At 51.1% G+C, this 19,250-nt stretch overlaps 1 pseudogene across 1 annotated transcript in view; it reads right to left on the bottom strand.

Annotated features, from left to right (window-relative positions):
• LOC146866936 (lysine-specific demethylase 5B-like) overlaps positions 1-19,250 on the bottom strand; it is a 504,610-nt pseudogene that overhangs the window by 414,917 nt on the left and 70,443 nt on the right. Inside the window, exons 3-4 of the transcript XR_014960847.1 lie at positions 4,080-4,230; positions 3,445-3,559 (exon numbers count right to left, since the gene is read on the bottom strand). The product of XR_014960847.1 is annotated as a lysine-specific demethylase 5B-like (transcript). The remainder of the gene's footprint in view (positions 1-3,444; positions 3,560-4,079; positions 4,231-19,250) is intronic.

Genomic DNA, 19,250 nt, shown 5'->3' with positions numbered 1-19,250 from the left:
AGGGAGTAGACTCCCATGTTTTGTTGGTTGGTAGGAACGGGTTCTAATGCTTGTTTTTGTAGGAGGGAGACTACCTCCTGCTTTAGGAGTATCAAATGTTCTTGTGACATTGGGTGCTGTCTGGGTGGAATGTTTGGGGGGTAGATATGAGTTCTAGGCAGTAGCATGATTGAATTATTTGTGTCACCCATTTGTCTGAGGTGATGGTAGCCCAGACGGGAAGGAAATGTTGGAGTCTGCCCCCGACCGGAGTGGAGTGGTTTGGGGGGGAAGTCATTGGGTAGGCGTTGTGGCAGAGCGGGAGTGGTTTGCTTTGCCTCTGCCTTTATTATTGTTACCCCTATAGCCGCCTCTTTGATAACCCCTCGTGAAGGTGGACTGAGTGGGGGATTTGTACGAAGTGGACGCGGTATCTGAAGAGTAGCCTCTAGATGTACTGCGAAAGAAAGAGCGGCGAAAAGGAGCGTCTAGGAGGGTGTGACTGTAGGGCTCCCATGGACTTCGCCGTATCTGTATCCTTCTTCATTTTTTCTAGGGCCTCATCTACCTTTGGGCCAAATAGATGTTCCTGGTCAAAGGGATGGTTAAGGATGGAGGCTTGTACCTCCGGTTTAAACCCTGATATTCTCAGCCAAGCATGGCGACGCAGGAGGACGCTTGTATTGATGGCCCTGGAAGCTGTGTCTGCTGCATCTAAGGCACAGCGTATAGAGGTGTTTGTAATGGTTTTACCCTCTTGAATTAGTTCGTTGGCCCTAGCTTTATATTTCTCAGGGAGGTGGTGCATTATGCTCTCTAACTCGTCAAAATGTGCCCTGTCATATCTGGCCAATAGCGCTTGAGTATTGGCGATACGCCACATATTGGCTGCTTGTGACGCAGTGCATTTCCCTGATGCATCCAGTAGCTTCGACTCTTTGTCAGGTGGTGGTGCTTCACCTGATGCCTGGGAATTTGCCCTTTTACGTGCAGTGGATACCACTAGAGAGTCTAGTGGCGCTGGCCCTCTGATGTAGGAGGGATCTGTGGGGACAGCTTTGTATTTTTTTCTCGATGCGCGGGTTAATGACCCTGGCTCTAACTGGGTCCTTAAAAACCTCTACCACTCCTTTAAGCATAGGTAATATGGAGGTAGACCTATGTGTGGTGTCGAACGTCTCAAGGAGGAAGTCTTCCTCCACGGGGTCGGTATGTAAATCTACCCCGTGATAGTGTGCTGCCCTTTGCAGTAGGTGGTGGAACCCCAATGAGTCTTCTGGTGGAGATGGCCTGGAGGGGTAAAGGTCATCTTGTGGGACGTTGGGGATATCAGGCATATTGTAGTCGTCCCATGGGTCTGGGGATCCTGAAGGAGTGGGGTCCCCTGTGGGTAGGTCCTGTGGGACATCCCCTATCATCATATGGGTCCCCGTGATCATCATCTTGTGGAGAAGGGGTGGGAGAACGATGAGGTTGGGGTGGAGAAGGCGGAGGGGGTGGAGGTGGAGAAGGTGGAGGAGGTGGAGAAGGTGGAGGAGGTGGAGGAGGTGGGGAAGGTATTCTGAATGGGGAGGTAGCAGAGTCCTTCCTCTTTGGAGGCGGAGGTGGAGCAGGCTTCTCCAAATGTCTCTTCTTGGAAGAAAGAGTCAAATGTCCAGTTTTTGGATCCCTGGCGAGTGTTTTTTGCAAGGGATCCAGTGTAAATAAGTCCGGTGAGGCTGGTCTGTCCGTCGGTGCCGAAGGAATCGGTGCCGCTGGCTTTTTAGGCTTTTCCGTGCCGGTTTGTTGTTTGGAACCTGGTTTTGGAACCTCCGGACGCTTGGTCGGCGCCGAGATGGATTTCGGCCTCGAAGTGTCGGTGCTGGTGGCCTTGTGTGCTTTGGTCGGCACCGAGGGTGTTGTCGGTGCCAAAGAACTGAGTTTCGACCCCGAGTGCTTCGGTGCGGAGCTCGGTGTCGATATGGAGTTTGGCTTCTTTTTCGGCACCGAAGCGTGTTTATCGGTACCAGGAGTAGGCTGGCTCGAGCCCGAGCCGCCGGAAGGCTTGCTTGGCTTCTTCACCGGGCCCGAAGGTGGGGTGTTGGAAGCAGTGTCCTTGGTCTTACCTAGGCCCGGAGGCAAAGGTGTGACCGGAGCCTTTTTCGGTGCCGCCAGGAGGGGGGGGGGGGGGGGTGGGGGGGGGGGGGGGCAAATCAGTACTCACGACCCTCTGCGCCGGGGTGATGTCCTCCACATCTGAGTCGTCGGCCTCGGAAGCGCTGACGAGGCCCTCTTCTGTGTACTGCTCTGGAGCGTCGATGCCTTCTCCGAAGATGTCGTCCGGAATCGTCGTCGAGGAGTGCGCCATAGTTCTTCTGGCTCTTCGGTCCCGAATAGACTTTTTGGACCGGAAGGACTTACACGCCGGACAGTCTCGAGCCTCGTGTTCAGGGGAGAGGCAGAGATTGCACACCTCGTGGAGATCGGTGTGGGGGAATTTGGACCCACATCGAGGGCACTTTGTAAATGGAGTCCTTTCCATTTGCCAGGACCGAAGTTTGGAGAGGCCGAAGGCCACCGTCGATGACTGGAACTGAAGGTCCGTGCCGATGAGAAGGCGCGTCGAGTGGGGGAGATTGCGATCGACACAATACCGCGGTTTAAGGTGAGGATTGCGCGTCGACCGTCGAACTGGAAGCTGTTCTGAGCCGGAGCGCGAAGATCACATCCGAGCCAGATGGCGGAAAAAGAACAATCTGAGGATGGAGCCGAAGCCCATGCGCAATACGATCCAAAGGAGGAGTCACCGACCTCGTGACTTCCAAAGACTTTCCAAGAGGAAAAACAAACTGCAAACATCCGGGCCCAACACCAGATGGCGATCTATGCACAAGTGTGTAATCTGCAGCTCATATGCCTCGAACATATAATTTTCAAATGAATCACACTGGGAGCATTGAGGGCTTAGCATTGGCATCACAGTGAGTTGTGCAGACTCCTCATAGGGTGGACAGAAAATGATTTGTGTAGATGTTTTTCCGAACTATACATGGCACAATAAGGTCTCATTATACGGATCTACAAAATGTTCCATGCTGCACAAGTCTTTTAGCAAACAAGGTGGCGTTTACCTTCCATTGGTGTCAACCGCACATGTGGTATTCGGAACAGTTAAGCTTGAAGTGATTTTGGGTTTACTCTATAAAACTGCAACAACAATATGGGGCGATTCTGGTAACACCTATGTGCACATAAAAAAAGCCAAGGACAACAGGCAAGGCTTATGTTAACGGTGTTTTAAATTAATTTGTTGTCATGGTAACCAGGTTTTGTATTTTATAACCACCACTGGAGGACTTTAATTTGCATGATAGATTGTGAGGCCTTGTGGTCTTGAAAGTTAAGAGCATTGAGGAAAAGAACCTCTTAAAAGTAAAAACAATGAGTCAATAGTCAACCCCAATTTCCAAATTAAAATGACAGTACCTTAAGCAATGGTGTCTGACTGATGACACATGGGAGGGCATAAAGCTGTTTCACGAAACTCCGCAGCTCATTCAGAGTTAAAAGGCTTTGAGATTTACCACCACCTGATCGATACCTAAAAAGAACAAGGAAAAACTTAGCAAGAACATCGGCAGGCCAATCACAAACTGGGAGCTTGTAAAAGTCTGCACTGGTCAAACGATTATTAACCCCTTCCCTGCTCATGACGGAACCGTTCCGTCATGAGCCACGGTTGGCGTGTGCTCATGACGGAACGGTTCCGTCATGACACTCCCGTTGGCGGCCGCTCCGCCTGCGCGGCGCTGTTTCCCCGCCTCTGCGGGGGGACAACGCAAATGGGCGGAGTCATGACGGAACCGTTCCGTCATGAGCACAGCTCAACTGTGGCTCATGACGGAGCGGCTCCGTCATGAGCACAGGCCCACCGCGCTGCCCCCCTGCCCCCCCCAGCGCTGCAGCGGAATGTCCGCAGCAGCGAAGGGGTTAAACCATCAAGGGAAGAAGCAAAAACAATCACATTTTTTTTTAAACTATGAAATTAGCTGCTGCGTAACAGTCAGACAATTCAACAATTTCACCATTAGGCTGGGAAACAAACTGAAAAAGAATGTTACCTGGTCTGCCTTTTGCCTTTTAGAAGCAGTTGCGCCACTGAAGCACATTTGTCTGCATCCTGGGTAACTAAACGCAGGCGGCGTAAAAGGTCGTTGTCAGGAAAATGCTTTATTTCCGATTCTTCTATTAAGTCCTTGAAAGCAGAAAGATCTAGTTGGAGAAAAAAAACAATTATGTCATTTCTAAATGTGTGTTTAGTACACTGAGTTAAGGCAGCTAATAATCCCTTTACTTCTTACTCTCAGAGGAAGATTTGCAGTTCCATGTCAGTCAATGTTTACAAGGATGACCCTTTGGCCAAATAAATAAATAAATAAATGAAAAGGATACTTCCCATGTCGGAGTACTTTTGAAGTTTAAAGAATTCCCTAGATTCACATGCTGTGCATTATTTCATCTAGTGGTCAGGTCTGAAATTGTATTTTAGTCTTGTTTCTCTCTCTTTTTTTTTTTTTGCATAGGCATCTTCCACCCTTTGGTGTCATTTCCATCCTTCTATGACATCAGACGTATGCCCCGGAAACCCTTCAAAGGTTGCCATCCTCAGATTTGTTTCTAGCGACTACTTTGAGTTTTTGGTTTCCCTTTTGTTGTGTTCTTTTTTTTATGCCTCTTCTTTGCAAATTCACCTCCTTCTGGGGAGGCATGTAAATGGTATGTGAATCCATAAAATTCTTAAAAATAAAAAACTACCCCTACTGTTAAGATGCCTTTTTGTTTTGCAGCAAGAATATTTTTTGGATTCACATGTGAAAAATGCCTCTTTTTTAAGGGTCTCCTCTGAGTTAACTGATGCTGCTAGTTTTTCGACTGAACTCAATGCCGGTGCCCGGACCCTAAACTGTATTTCGAATAGACTGTATCAAATTGGAAATGGCTAACTTACCTGTAAGTCCCTAGTAAATGTTACCTAGGTACCCAGGACATGTAGGTTACAAGGGTGGGTACCTAAGGGCTTGCAACAATGGTTGGGCCACCTTGGCCACCTCCCAACTAAAACAGATCCCCAAGTAAAACAGGTCCCACACTGCAGACTGGTAGAGCAATTGTGTACCTGTTAGCCCAACTTTGCCACTGAAAGCAAAGGCAAAGTCACAACTTCCCCTGTACATCTGTGTAAGTCACCCCTCTGGCCGGCCTGCCAAGTCCTAAAGAGAGGGTGCAACATATGACACAGGCAGGACATTTACTCTGCATGTCCTGACAGTACAACACACAAACCCACTGTTTTTACTGTGGAAAGATATGGTCGCCCAATTTGCGAGTACACTATTACATGCTGACCCCCTAGCTGTGCTAACTGCAATACAGTGCCTCATCAGACATGGTTAGCCCCCACTTTTTGCCTGGAATTTGATGTGGTTTTGATTGTAGTGCACAGGGTCCCTGCCAACCAGGTCCCCTTAAGCCAGTGTTTCTTTCCTACAAACGATTTCACAACTGGCCCTTCAGGCTGGTACCAAATACTCCTGTGTTCAGAGAAGCAATCGTGGTGCTGGGGAACTAGAGTTGTCGAGTTTCCAGCCCATGGACTCTCTATGGCTTCCATGGCACTTACAATATCTAAGAATGACCTTAAATAGTGTAGGGGCATATCTGCTCATGCCTGTGGTACAGTGCACCCTGCCTTTGGGCTGGAAGGCCTGCTAGAGGGGTGACTTACCTATACCTTAGGCAGTGCAAGTTGGTATAGCAGTGCCATGTCAACTGTGTTCTTTTTGTTTGCACCAGTCCATGCATGTTGCAGTGGCAGTCTGCATGGCCTAGGTGAGGGGTCCCTCTTCAGTCCAAATGCCCTAGGTAACCAGGTACCATTTTCTATACTTACAGGGGCCTGAAGGGCCAATGGGCACCTTACTTGGGGTGACTAAATCCTCTATTATGCCACCCTCCTATGGGAGGGGGACATAGACCTAGCCCGGAATGGAGGGGTCCTTAATCTTCAAGATGGCGGGGACTGATAGTTGTGCTTCACCTCGCTTCCCCAATCTTAAGGGTTGGGTTGGCAGAGGTGGGCACACCTATTCTTTAGAATTTTTCCTGCCGGTTTTCCCGCCCAAAGTGGGGGTGTAAACCAGGGGCTGCCATCAACTGCTAGCTGCAAAAAGAACTGTTGATGGACAGAATGCAGAACAATGTCATACATTCACCCCAGTACAGAGATCTGGGCCTAAATCCATCGTTGTTTTGCTCACCATGCCATTCCAGTTTGGACCCAGTCATATACAAATCAGTCTTGACCCTAGGATTTCAGGAGCCAGATCGCAAGGTTGAGCTGAGCTGAGCTGAGCTGGGTCCGGGTGCCTGATCTCTCCTGATCTCTCCATGATTCTGGGTTAGGAGGCATGGTGAGAGGTGTAGCTTTTGGTGTGGTACTACCGAGAGTTCCAGCAGCGTGGTGTACCACGGTTGTCTGGTCCATGTTGGAGCTACTAGGATCAGCGTGAGGGAATGCTGTTGTAGCTTTCGCACCACTAATGGAATTAGTGGGAGAGGTGGAAAAGCGTACGCAAATTTGCCTGACCAGTTCATCCATATCGCATTTCCTTTGGACAATGGGTGTGGGTATCTGGCGGCGAAGCTTGGGCATTTTTTGCTTTCGTGGGTGGCGAATAGGTCTATTTGTGGATGCCCCCACGTTTGAAAGAACGGGCAAAGAACCTGCGGGTGAAGTTCCCACTCGTGGAACTGTTGCGTCTGTCTGCTGAGCAGATCTGCCATGGTGTTTTGGACTCCTGGGACATGTTGGGCTAGGAGAAAGATTTTGTGTGGAATTGCCCATCTCCATATGCTCTGTGCTAGTTGAGAGAGCTGTGGAGAGTGTGTGCCGCCTTGTTTTTTAATGTAATACATGGCCGTCATGTTGTCTGTGCGAATGAGGACTGCTTTGCCTGAAATCTGTGTCTGAAAAGATTTTAGGGCTAGAAACATTGCTAGTAACTCCAGATGGTTGATATGGAGTAACTTTTGTTGCAGCGTCCATGTGCCCTGCACTGTGAGGTGTAATAGATGAGCTCCCCAGCCGGAGAGCGATGCGGCTGTTAGTATTATTTGTGGAACCGGGTCCAGGAACGGTCGACCTTTGGAAAGGTTTGTGGTGTTCCACCACTGCAGAGAGCGATGGGTGCGACCGTCTACCAACACCAGATCTGTCAGTTGCCCCTGGGCCTGGTTCCATTGGCGTGCTAAGCACTCTTGGAGTGGACGCATCTGGAGTCTTGCGTGGGGCACTATGAAAATGCAAGAGGCCATCATCCCTAACAGTTGCATAAACACTCTTGCTGGAAGGTAGTGTTGAAGTATGAATCTTTGTCGCAAAGCCTGAATGCTTGCAATCCTGGCCGGATTGGGGTAGGCTATTGCTTTTGAGGTGTCTAAGGTGGCACCGAGGTATTGTTTTATGTGGGATGGTGTTAGCTGGGACTTTTGGTGGTTCACCGTGAAGCCTAGTTGGTTAAGGAGTTGGATTGTAGTGGCGGTGTGGTGTATACATTGGTTGTAGGACGTGGCTTTTATCAGCCAGTCGTCCAAGTATGGGAAGACGTGAATGTGCTGTCTTCTGAGGTGTGCCGCCACTACCGCTAGGCACTTGGTGAATACCCGTGGTGCTGTTGTGACTCCGAATGGGAGCACCTTGAACTGGTAGTGTTGCCCTCCCACTACAAATCTGAGGTACTTTCTGTGAGCATGGTGGACTGGAATGTGGAAGTATGCGTCTTTCAAGTCCAGTGTGGTGAGGAAGTCGTTCTGGGAGAGGAGCGGAAGCACCTGCTGAAGCGTTACCATGTGAAAATGGTCTGAATGTATGTATGTGTTTAGGGGCCGGAGATCTAGAATAGGTCTTGTCCCTTTTTGGTATCAGAAAATATAGGGAGTAGACCCCTAAATTTTGCTGATTGACGGGAACTTGTTCTATTGCATGTTTATGTAGGAGGGAGATTACCTCCTGTTTTAGTAATGTGGAATGTTCTTGTGACATTGGGCATTGCCTGGGTGGAATGTTTGGGGGGGGGTAGATGTTAATTCCAGGCAGTATCCTGACCGCATAATTTGGGTCACCCACTTGTCTGAGGTGATGGTCTCCCAGAAATGAAGGAAATTTTGAAGTCTGCCCCCGACCGGAGTGGGATGGTCTGGAGGGAGCGGGGGGAAGTCATTGGGTAGGCGGTGTGGCAGAGCGGGCGGTATTTGTTTTGCCTCTGTCTTTATTATTATTGCCCCTATAGCCGCCTCTTTGATAACCCCTTGTGAAGGTGGACTGAGTGGGGGATTTGTAGGAAGTGGACGCGTTATCTGAGGTGTAGCCTCTAGATGTACTCCGAAAGGAAGAGAGGCGAAAAGAGCGCCTAGGAGGGTGTGACTGCAGGGCTCCCATTCATTTTTTCGAGGGCCTCATCTACCTTTGGGCCGAATAGGTGTTCTTGGTCAAAGGGATGATTCAGGATGGAGGCATGTACCTCTGGTTTAAAACCTGATATTCTTATACAAGCATGGCGACGGAGGACGCTAGTATTAATGGCCCTGGAGGCTGTGTCTGCTGCGTCTAAGGCACAGCGTATAGAGGTGTTAGTTATTGTCTTGCCCTCTTGAATTAATTCACTGGCCCTAGTTTTATATCTTTCAGGGAGGTGGTGCATTATAGTTTCTAATTCATCATAATATGCCCTATCGTATCTGGCCAATAGCGCTTGGTGGTTGGCGATACGCCATATATTGGCTGCCTGTGACGCAGTGCGCTTTCCTGATGTGTCCAGTAGCTTTGACTCTTTGTCAGGTGGTTGTGCTTCGCCTGACGCCTGGGAATTTGATCTTTTTCGTGCAGTGGCAACCACTAGGGAATCTAGTGGCGCAGCCCTTTGATATAGGCAGGATCTGTGGGGGCAGCTTTGTATTTTTTCTCTATGCGTGGGTTAATGACCCTGGCCCTGACTGGGTCCTTAAAAACCTCTGGCGCATGTTTTACCACCCCCTTGAGCATAGGTAGTGTGGAGGTAGACCTATGTGTGGTATCAAGTGTGTCAAGGAGGAAATCCTCCTCCACTGGGTCAGTGTGCAACTCTACCCCGTGATAGTGTGCCGCCCTTTGAAGTAGGTGGTGGAAACCTAAGGAGTCTTCCGGTGGAGATGGCCTGGAAGGGTAAAGGTCATCTTGTGGGACGTCGGGAATATCTGGGTTATTGTAGTCGTCCCATGGGTCTGGGAATCCTGTAGGGGTGGGGTCTTGGGGCACATCTCCTGTATCGTGATATGGGTCCCCCTGATCATCATCGTCTGGAGACGGGGTCGGAGAGCGATGAGGTGGGGGTGGAGAAGGCAGAGGTGGAGAGGGTGGAGGAGGTGGGGAAGGTATTCTGAAAGGGGAGGTAGCAGAGTCCTTCCTCTTTGAAGGTGGAGGCGGAGCCGGTTTGTCCAAATGTCTCTTTTTGGAAGAGCGTGCCAAATGTCCAGTTTTCGGATCCCTGGTGAGAGTTTTTTGTAAGGGAACCGGTGTAAATAGTTCCTGTGACAGTGTTTGGTCCGTCGGCGCTGAAGTTTTCGGGGCCGATGACTTTTTAGGCTTGTCCGTGCCAGTTTGCTTAGCAATGGGCTTGGGAACCTCCGATTTCTTGGTCGGCGCCGAGGTGGGCTTCGGCTTGGAAGTGTCGGTGCCGAGGGCCTTATGGGGTTTGGTCGGTACCGAAGTTGGCGTCGGTACGGAAGTGCTGGGTTTCAACCTCGAGGGCTTCGGTGCGGAGCTCGGTGTCGAGGTAGAGGCCGGTTTCTTTTTCGGTGCTGAAGTATGTTTCTCGGCACCGCTGACAGGCTGGCTCAAGCCCGAGCCGCCGGAAGGCTTATTTGGCTTCTTCACCGGGCCCGAAGGTGGGGTGTGTGAAGCAGTGTCCCTGGTCTTGCCTAGGCCCGGAGGCGAAGGCATAACCGAAGCCTTTTTGGGTGTTGGCGCGGGTGTGGGGGGGGTATATTACTCACGACCCTCTGCGCCGGAGTGATGTCCTCCACATCTGAGTCGTCGGCCTCGGAAGCACTGACGAGGTCCTCTTCGGTGCGCTGCTGTCCCGGATCTTCGATGTCGTCTCCGAAGATATCGACTGGAACGGAGGTTGAGGAGTGTGCCATGTTTCGTCTGGCTCTTCGGTCCCGAATAGTCTTTTTCGGTCTGAAAGACTTACGGGCCGGACAGTCTCGAGCCTCGTGTTCATGGGAGAGGCAGAGGTTGCATACCTCATGAAGATCGGTGTGGGGGAATTTGGACCCACATCGAGGGCACTTCTTGAATGGAGTTCTTTAGCTGGGACCGGAGCTTGCGTAGGCCCGAAGGCCGCCGTCGACGACTGGAACCGAAGATTTGTCGATGAGAAGGTGCGTTGATTGAGGAGATCGCGATCGAAACAATACCGCGATGTGAGGTGAGGATTCCGCTTCGATCGTTGAACTGGAAATGTTCGGAACCAGAGCGCAAAGATTACATCCGAGCCAGATGGCGGGAAAAAACAGTCTGAGGATGGAGCCGAAGCCCATGCGCAATACGATCCAAAGGAGGAGTCACCGACCTCGTAACTTCCAAAGAGTTTCCAAGAGGAAAAACCAACTGCAAACATCCGGGCCCAACACCAGATGCCGATCTATGCAAAAGTGTGTAATCTGCAGCTCATATGCCTCGAACATACTTTTTCAATATGCACTTGGCTTTTGTAGAAAGTTACAAGTGGTTGCAATAGGCAACACAATTTTAAACACAATAATGCATTGAGTTCAATGGAAGTTTCAAGTTATTTGCAATAGATTACTTTTAGGATTACTTTTGTGATTCCAGGACTAGATCCTAGATTCAGTCCTGGGACAGTACTTAGAAACAAGTGATAAAAGTCGACTTACTGTTATGATTTTTAGACAATATTTTGCTATTTTAAAAGTTGACACTTAGAAAATATTTCATAGAAAACAGTCAATGATTCCCTATGGAAGAAAATTCAAGTTGCAGGTATAGTATGTTCTTGTTACTTTTGTAATCCAGTACTGGGTGCCTAGACTCAGTACTGGGACCTTTATCTATAACAGGTAAGTAATTACGTTTTCACAATTTATACGATTTTTAAAGAATATTTAAAGTTTGCAGAAATTGACAGAAGAAATTTCACAGAAAATCAGTCAATGGTTTCCTATGGAAGAAAATTGGGTTACTGGTAAGTACGGTTGTGAATATTTTTCAGAGTCAGTGCTGGGTACCAAGATCCAGCAATGGGAGCTCACATAATAGCAGGTGAGTATTTTCGTTTTCGTTACTCGGCTGATTTTTGGAGAATATTTTAAGTTTTGGAAAGTCCACACTTTGAAGAAATTTCAGGAAAAACCAGTCAATGTTACCCTAAGGAGAAAATTGAGTTATCGGCTTTAAGGTAAGTAATCGACTGGCAGAGTTAAAGTTCTGGGCATAGACTCAGGGGTCCCCCAGGGTCAGGTAGGTACAGTTGTTACACCCTCAGCGGCACAGTGGCAGCCGGGTGCAGAGAGAGTTAGGCCCAATGTTATCCTATGGGAGGCAGGGGGGCCTTGGTTGGTGGCTACTGACTAGCAGGCCACAGAGCTGTGGGAGCTGGGCTCCTGGTCACTTGCTCAGGGCAAATGGGGAAGTAGATAGGTGTAGAGGTTACACTGCCAGGGCCACTTGGGCGGCTGGGTGCAGGGTGCTTTTGAGCCTTCAGGTGCTCAATTGATTTCAATGGGAATGCTCCGGTTTAGAAAAAGACTGCAAGCTCAGGGACGAAGATTCTTCAGGTGCCACCACCACTTTGAGAGGTAAGTTGGATAGTTGGAGGATAGGTAGGTACCCCAGAGTTGGGCACAGGGGGCCGCGGGGCGCCGGGGTGCCTTTTGCTGTCGGGAAATCTTACCCTCTGCTGATCGCGGTTGGGGGGGCACCTGGTTCTGAGGCTGCAGGCGTCGTCAGGAGCGTCGAGGGAAGTCCTTGGGTGCCGGACTCGGGGTCACAGTCGCAGTGGGGTCGTCCTCGTGATCTTTGTTCACTCTGGCACAGGTCAGGCTTGGCGGGTGCAGAGTGTGAAGGGTTCGCGGTTCCGGGCTGATGCCAGGGATTAGAAGCAGATTTTGAGTAGAGCCTCTACTCATGGGAGTCCCAGGGGCTTAGAGCCAAAAGGTAGCCACGTCCTCCGGGGTTTGTGAGGTTGCTGGCTGTAGGAGAGTAGGGTCTGCTTTCTATGTTCACCCCCACTTTTTGCTTTTGCTTTACTGGTTTTCGACTTAGATGTGGCTGTGGGCCTGCTAATCAGACCCACAGCCCTGCTGTTCTCTCTCTAAATTGATACTATGTACTTTAGGTGCATAACCCATTTGGATAGGATCACCTTATTGGCCCCTGTACAGTGTACCCTAGGTACCCAGGGCATAGGTGTACCCTAGGCCTACCAGGGGCAGCAGCATGTATTATGCCACCCCTGGCCTGGCCTTCCATTTTGACACAACTGGCTGATCACTCAGCTGGGGCAAGGTCGTGTAATCACCCCTTGCTTAGGTGTAGTATTCCTATACTTAACTTACATATAGACACATGTGTACCTATCAGTCACTCCTATGGCAGGCCTTAACAATCCTGGAGGCAGAGTGCTTGGTAACATGTTAGATGGTGCTCTAGCATGAGCTGAGCCTGTCTGCAGCTTTCGGAACCATGTCCTTATAGCTGTTCTATGATATAGCCTACCATATACTCTTAAAGTGCCTTATAATCTTAAACGGTTATGGTAACTATGGTTTGGCTTTATCGAAACATGTCGTGTAAGGTGTCTAACACTGTGGAATAATACCCCCATACCATTTATGGACATGAGGATATTATTCCCCCCTTCTAGAGGGAAAGACATGTTAAAATCATACTTCACTGTTAGTCTCTGACCAAAGCCTCAGCATCACAAAATGGATGCTGCTGCCACGACACAAGTCTGACCTCCTGCTGCTGGGAGTGATCCCAGCCAGGGAGGCCTGGACAATAGGTTTCCTGCTTGGGGAGGTGCTAGCACCTCCCCAGACAGCCTTTAGTGTATTGGGGCAGGGTGGGCTGAAAGGAATGAGACATGCCTGGGGCACACAAGGTGTTCCTTGCATAGTCCAGTTCAAACCGGCACTGGGGCACTCCAGCCCCAGCTCTGGCGCGAAACTGGACAAAGGGAAGTTGGTGTAACCACCCCCTCCCAGGTCCCACCCATAAGGCGTGACCTAGCAGGTATCCCAGCCCCCCAGATTAGTATAAGAGTGGGAGTTGGGCCTCAAGACTTTAGATTATCCTGAACCTGCAACTTGAACAGAAACTCTGGACCTTCGACATTCGACGAAAGAAGAAGACTGAAGAATCTCCCTTGTGGCCAAGGAGTGGCTACCCTGTGCAAACAGGCACCATCAAGAGACTACCCTTTGCTTTGCTAAAGTTCTGTGAGGGACCGACTGCAGAGCCCGACCAGAGCCTTGACTTCCAGACTTCTCCGACCCTGATCCACATCCACAGCAGAGCTGAGATCCGTGGAGGCGACGAGAGACGTGGGACCGGCTACCTGGGAAAAGTGGATAGTATCTTCAAGCGCAGCTTCTGAGGCACCCTCGAAGTTGTGCACCGGGGATTGAGAAGCCCCAACCCCAAGCACCATCTGCACCGAAGACCAGCCCCCCACACTCCACGAGTCCTGCGTGGGGCCCTTCTGCATTTTTCTGCTTGCCGCGTCTGTCCGGTTGCTTGCCCGCTGGCTAGTGGCCTTTGTGACGACGCATCCTGTAATCTTCACCGCTGGTTTGGCTCCTCCAGACTGGCTCCGGCTTCTTTGAAAAAGAGAAGCACCTCAGACCTTCTTGGTCTGCACCAGAAGCAAGTCCTCCGTTCTTCGTGGGTTCCGCTTGCCAAGGCTTGGTGAGTCCTAGTCCAACTTCGACGCCGCCGACAGCAAGAGCCTTCGTGGGACAGCTCGCCTCCTGGTCCTGGTCGTCCTCGACGTTCCCTGGTCCTCGTGGCTGCAGCGACAAGCTTCACCTTCACCTGCAATCTTCACGACATCACCTGGTTCCTTCCTGGTTCCACGTGGTCACTGGCTAGTGACCTTGACTCTGTCCCTTCTGCTTGCAGGTCTCCTCTCTTCTTGATCCCAGCCTTGGGATCCACCGGACACTCTTCACTGACTGCCTGTCAGCAACTTTCCTTCAGGCATCCATAGAAGTCCACGACGAAACCCGACGCAAGTTCACACCTATGCACCCGCAGCCTGTGGGCTAGGTAACTTGGGTACTTTGGTGCTCACAAGGGTAGTAACTATCCTAGGGTCTAGTTTCCGAGTCTCGACTCTCTAGCTGCTTCAGAAGTGTCCTTAAACTGTTAATTTCTAACAACTACTATTTCTATCGACTTTTACGCATTACGCGTGAGTGTTTCCACTCTGCACCTGAATCCCGTGGGCCTCCCACTTCCTAACCTTTGGTAGTATAGTGTAGCCCCAGCGATTCCCTAGGCCTAGGCCTATCCTATTTCCGTGACAGTGGTCCTTATACCACTTACTTAGTATATGGTTTGCGTGGCCCCTAGGGCCTGACTGTATTACTTACCTGTGTGACTTAATGTATGCATAAATAAGACTGTGTTGTACTTACCTCTAATCTCATAAAGAGTGCTGAGGGTTTGACTAGAATAAATACACTTTATTTTATATATATATCTGTTGTGGTGTGTTAGAATGGGGAACCTCTGGTTGGCACAGGTAGGTACTTGTGACAAGCAGTGGTCCCTTCTTCTATTCAGGGCGAGAGAATTACCCCTTCAGAACAACCCCTGCTCACCCTATAGGTAGTGTGGCGCGAGCAGTCCGGGCTAAACTTCAGGGCGCTAGTCAGTTAAGCATTTATGATCACACACAGTAAACCACAACGATCCCCCACAAATGGACACCAGGCGTAAGTTGTATCAAAAATACGGATGCTTTATATAAAAGATTCTAGGTTACGCAGGCATGTACAAGACCATCAATAACGGTTGCGAAATGGAAGCCACAAGATGATAATTAGGCACAGTTCTTTTCTTTGGTAACTTATTCGATCACGAGCGCTTCGCAGGGCTCGGTTGAGTCGGTCCAGTCACGATGATGCGCAGTGCACCCAGGATACAGTGATACGGGGAAATCAGAATGTTGCGGTCCCCGAATCCGATAGAGAGTTCACTGTACCTGGGAACGTGCGAGGTGCTTGGACGAGTCGTCAGGGGAGATGCAGGTTCTGCACCTCGCGGGTCTCCGGATCAAGAATTCAGCGGGCGGCTCTCGGTAGACAGGTGCGGCCCAGGGCCTCCGACACGGACTGTGCGGGAGGTCACTGCGGAGGGCGGCACGGTCAGACTCAGGCTGGGAGGTGAAGCGAGGCGGCCAGATACGTTACGACGTACGGGCGGCCGTCCGAGGCTTGATTTCACTTCCCAAGTAGAAATCCGGCGAGAGGGCGAGAGGGCACCAGGCACGCTCCAGTGGCAGGCAGGTGACAGGGAAGCGGGGCGGCCAGCCTCGATGGGTCCAGAGCGACTCAGGTAGAGCGGGGCTCTCGGCGAGGGGAGGCGGCCAGGCTTCTGGGTGTCACGGCCCTAGGAGGGGTGGCAAGGTGCGCAGAGCACTCCGGCGGGAGAAAGCACACGGCTCGAGTTCTCAGACGAGCGGAGACACGGTGAACCCACTGGTCCTGGGGTTCAGTTCAGGGGGCAAGCTCTTCTTCCAAGCCCTTGGAGATAGTTGAAGAACAAAGTGCAAAAGTCTCTTTCAGTCTTTTTCCTCTCCTTCCTCAGCAAGGCACCTACTGCAGGCCAGTCCCTCAGGTCAGGGAAAGTTACTCCTCCTTCAGCTTCTTCCAGGTCCTTCTAGTCGGGCAGAGTTCCTTCGTGGTTCAATCTGGATCTGATTTCTTAGGAGCCAGGCTCCTACTTTTATACAGTGATTCTTTTGTTCTTTAGCGCCAGGGGGCCTGGGCCTGGCTCAGCCCAGTTCTGGAGTACTTTGTTTTGGTGACTCTGCTCTTTCCTTTCAGCAGCAGGGCAGAGACATCAGCCGCTCCACAGGGGGGCGGAGCCGGCTTTGTGGTGGCAGAGCACAGGTCTATTCAAGAGTCAAGGTGTACTCCTCCCACCCATCCTGGTGTAATCTCTCTACCCACCACCTGGAATCCCCCCAGCCCTGCTCCTGTACTGTTGCTAGGCAGAACACACACCCCCAGCAGAGGCGGACTGAGATGGTCAGGCATGCAAAGGCTAACTTTCTAAAAGCAGCATTTGCAAACCCAGGATACTAAAATAACCTTTACTAAAAGATGTATTTTATTATCCCGAGTTCAGGCATACTAAACATGACTTTCTACCATGCTCTCTGAGTCCACTGGGGTCACAGCGTGTAGCGATCCCAGCAGCCTATTCTGGCCTACGGAGAGCAGGTAGCCTTCAATAGTGAAAAACGAAAATGGCTGTAATTCACTATTAAGACATGCCACACACATCAGGGCATGTCCTACCTTATGCCTACAATGTACCCTGCGCTTAGGCCTACCAGAGGGGTGACTAACATGTAGTTAAGGGAAGGTTTAGGGACTGGCAAGTGGGGACACTTGCTCAGTCAGCGCGACGGTACCAGACCGCGCGCAGGTTCTGCAGTGGCAGACCCTAGACACATTTTACCCCGCTGCTTCGGTGGGTGGCACAACCAGTGCTGCAAGCCCACTAGCAGCATTTGGATATACAAGCCCTTGGCACCCCTGGTGCACTCTACTAGGGACTGATAGTAAACCAAATAAACCAAACGTGGAAGTCAATTCACATAATACATTTTACCATAGGGAGCACTTGCACTGTGGCACTGGATGGCAGTGGCACAGTGCCCTGAGCAGCTAACACCAACACAAAACACATTGAGGCACAGACAAAAATGGAAGGGTGACCCACGCCAATGGTGCCAGGTCTAACACGTGTCCCCTCCAGCTGAAAAGTGGGGAGAACTACCCTACCCCAGGGAGTTCTGCATCACTAAGGCGGAAAAACCTGGACAGGCCGTCAGCATTGGCGTGATCTGTGCCAGGGCGATGCTCCACTTTAAAGTCCATACCCTGTAGGGAGATGGACCACCTCAACAGTTTTGGGTTCTCACCCCTCATTTGCATCAACCATCTGAGGGGCCTGTGGTCGGTCTGAACCCGGAAGTGAGACCCAAACAAGTAGGGTCTTAGCTTCTTCAGCGCCCAGACCACAGCAAATGCTTCTCGTTCTATCGCACTCCACCTTTGTTCCCGAGGAAGTAGCCTCCTGCTAATAAAGGCTACGGGTTGGTCAAAGCCCTCCTCAGTGATCTGTGAGAGAACAGCCCCTACACCATGCTCTGATGCATCCGTCTGCACCAGGAACTCTTTGGAGAAGTCAGGTGCCAAGAGCACGGGTGCCGTGCACATGGCAGTTTTCAGGGTGTCGAAGGCTTTCTGACAGGTGTCAGTCCATATCACTTTTCTGGGCTGCTTCTTCGAAGTCAGCTCTGTCAAGGGGGCAACGATGCTGCCATACCCCTTGACAAACCTCCTGTAGTACCCAGTGAGTCCTAAAAAGGCCCTCACCTCCGTCTGGGTTTTTGGGGGCTCCCAAGCCAGGATGGTTTCAATTTTGGGTTGGAGGGGCGCCACCTGGCCGCTCCCCACTTGGTGTCCCAAGTACACCACTGAACCCTGCCCGATCTGGCACTTGCTTGCCTTGATCGTGAGGCCTGCCTTGCGCAGCGCCATCAACACTTCCCAGAGATGTTGCAGGTGTTCTTCCGCTGAACACTGCGATGTCATCCAGGTATGCGGCGCTGAACTCGGTCAGCCCAGCCAACACCTGGTTGACCAACCTCTGGAAGGTGGCAGGGGCATTCTTCATCCCAAAGGGCATCACCCGGAACTGGTAATGCCCATCTGGTGTAGAGAATGCGGACCTCTCTTTGGCCCCATCAGTTAAGGCGATCTGCCAGTACCCAGACGTTAAATCAAACGTGCTGAGGTACCGTGCAGCCCCTAACCGATCGATGAGCTCATCAGCTCTGGGGATGGGGTGCGCGTCAGTCTTCGTGACTGAGTTGAGTCCTCGGTAGTCCACACAGAACCGGAGTTCGGGCGTGGCACCCGGCGCTGCAGCCTTTGGGACCAAGACCACTGGGCTGGCCCAAGGACTGCTGGAGGACTCAACCACCCCTAGGGCAAGCATCATCGAGACCTCCTCTTTGATGCAGGCTCTGACCCTGTCAGTTACCCGGTAGGCCTTGTGCTTCACAGGTAAGCTGTCTCCTGTATCTACATCATGGACGCACCAATTTGTGATACCAGGAACCAGGGAGAACAGGTCAGGGAACTGCCCCAGCAGCTGGCGGCAGTCACCCTGTTGCTCAGGGGTCAGGGTGGGTGAGAGGTTAACTCCATCCACTGACCCGTCTCGCTCTGAGGCTACCAAGAGGTCAGGAAGAGGCTCGGACTCCTCTTCCGTCCCATCATCGGTGGCCAAGAGCATGCCCACTTCGGACCTCTCCAAGTGGGGCTTCAGTCGATTGACATGTAGGACCCTTAGGGGGTTCCTAGGAGACCGCAAGTTCACCAAGTAGGTGACAGAACTCTTGCGCTCCACAATCTCAAAGTCCACTTGTCCTGGAGTGCACAAGGCTCCACAGGGGCCAGGACCCACACTTTTTGACCAGGTTGAAGCTCAACCAGAGTGGCATTCTGGTCGTACCACCGCTTCATTTCCTCCTGGCTGGCTTCCAGGTTTGCCTCAGCAAGTTGCCTGAAACGGCTAGTCTGGTTCCGGAAAGCCAGCATGTAACTGTATACATTCTGGGGAGGTTTCCTGGGAGATTGCTCCCAGCCTTCCTTGACCAGACTAAGAGGTCCTCGTACTGGGTGGCCGTACAAAAGCTCAAAGGGACTGAACCCTAGAGACTTTTGTGGCACCTCGCGGTACGCAAAGAGAAGGCATGGTAAGAGGACGTCCCACTTACGCCTCATGGGTTCCTCGAGACCCATAATCATGCCCTTCAGGGTTCGGTTGAAGCGCTCAACCAACCCGTTTCCTTGGGGATGGTAAGGTGTGGTGAACTTGTAGGTTACACCACACTCTTGCCAAAGGGACTTCATATATTTCGATA

Source organism: Triturus cristatus, chromosome 1_2 (assembly GCF_964204655.1).
Source record: "Triturus cristatus chromosome 1_2, aTriCri1.1, whole genome shotgun sequence".
In the NCBI taxonomy this organism is placed as follows: Eukaryota; Metazoa; Chordata; class Amphibia; order Caudata; family Salamandridae; genus Triturus; species Triturus cristatus.
Note: the sequence above shows the minus strand (reverse complement) of the source record. Positions and strands in the feature narration are given on the sequence as shown.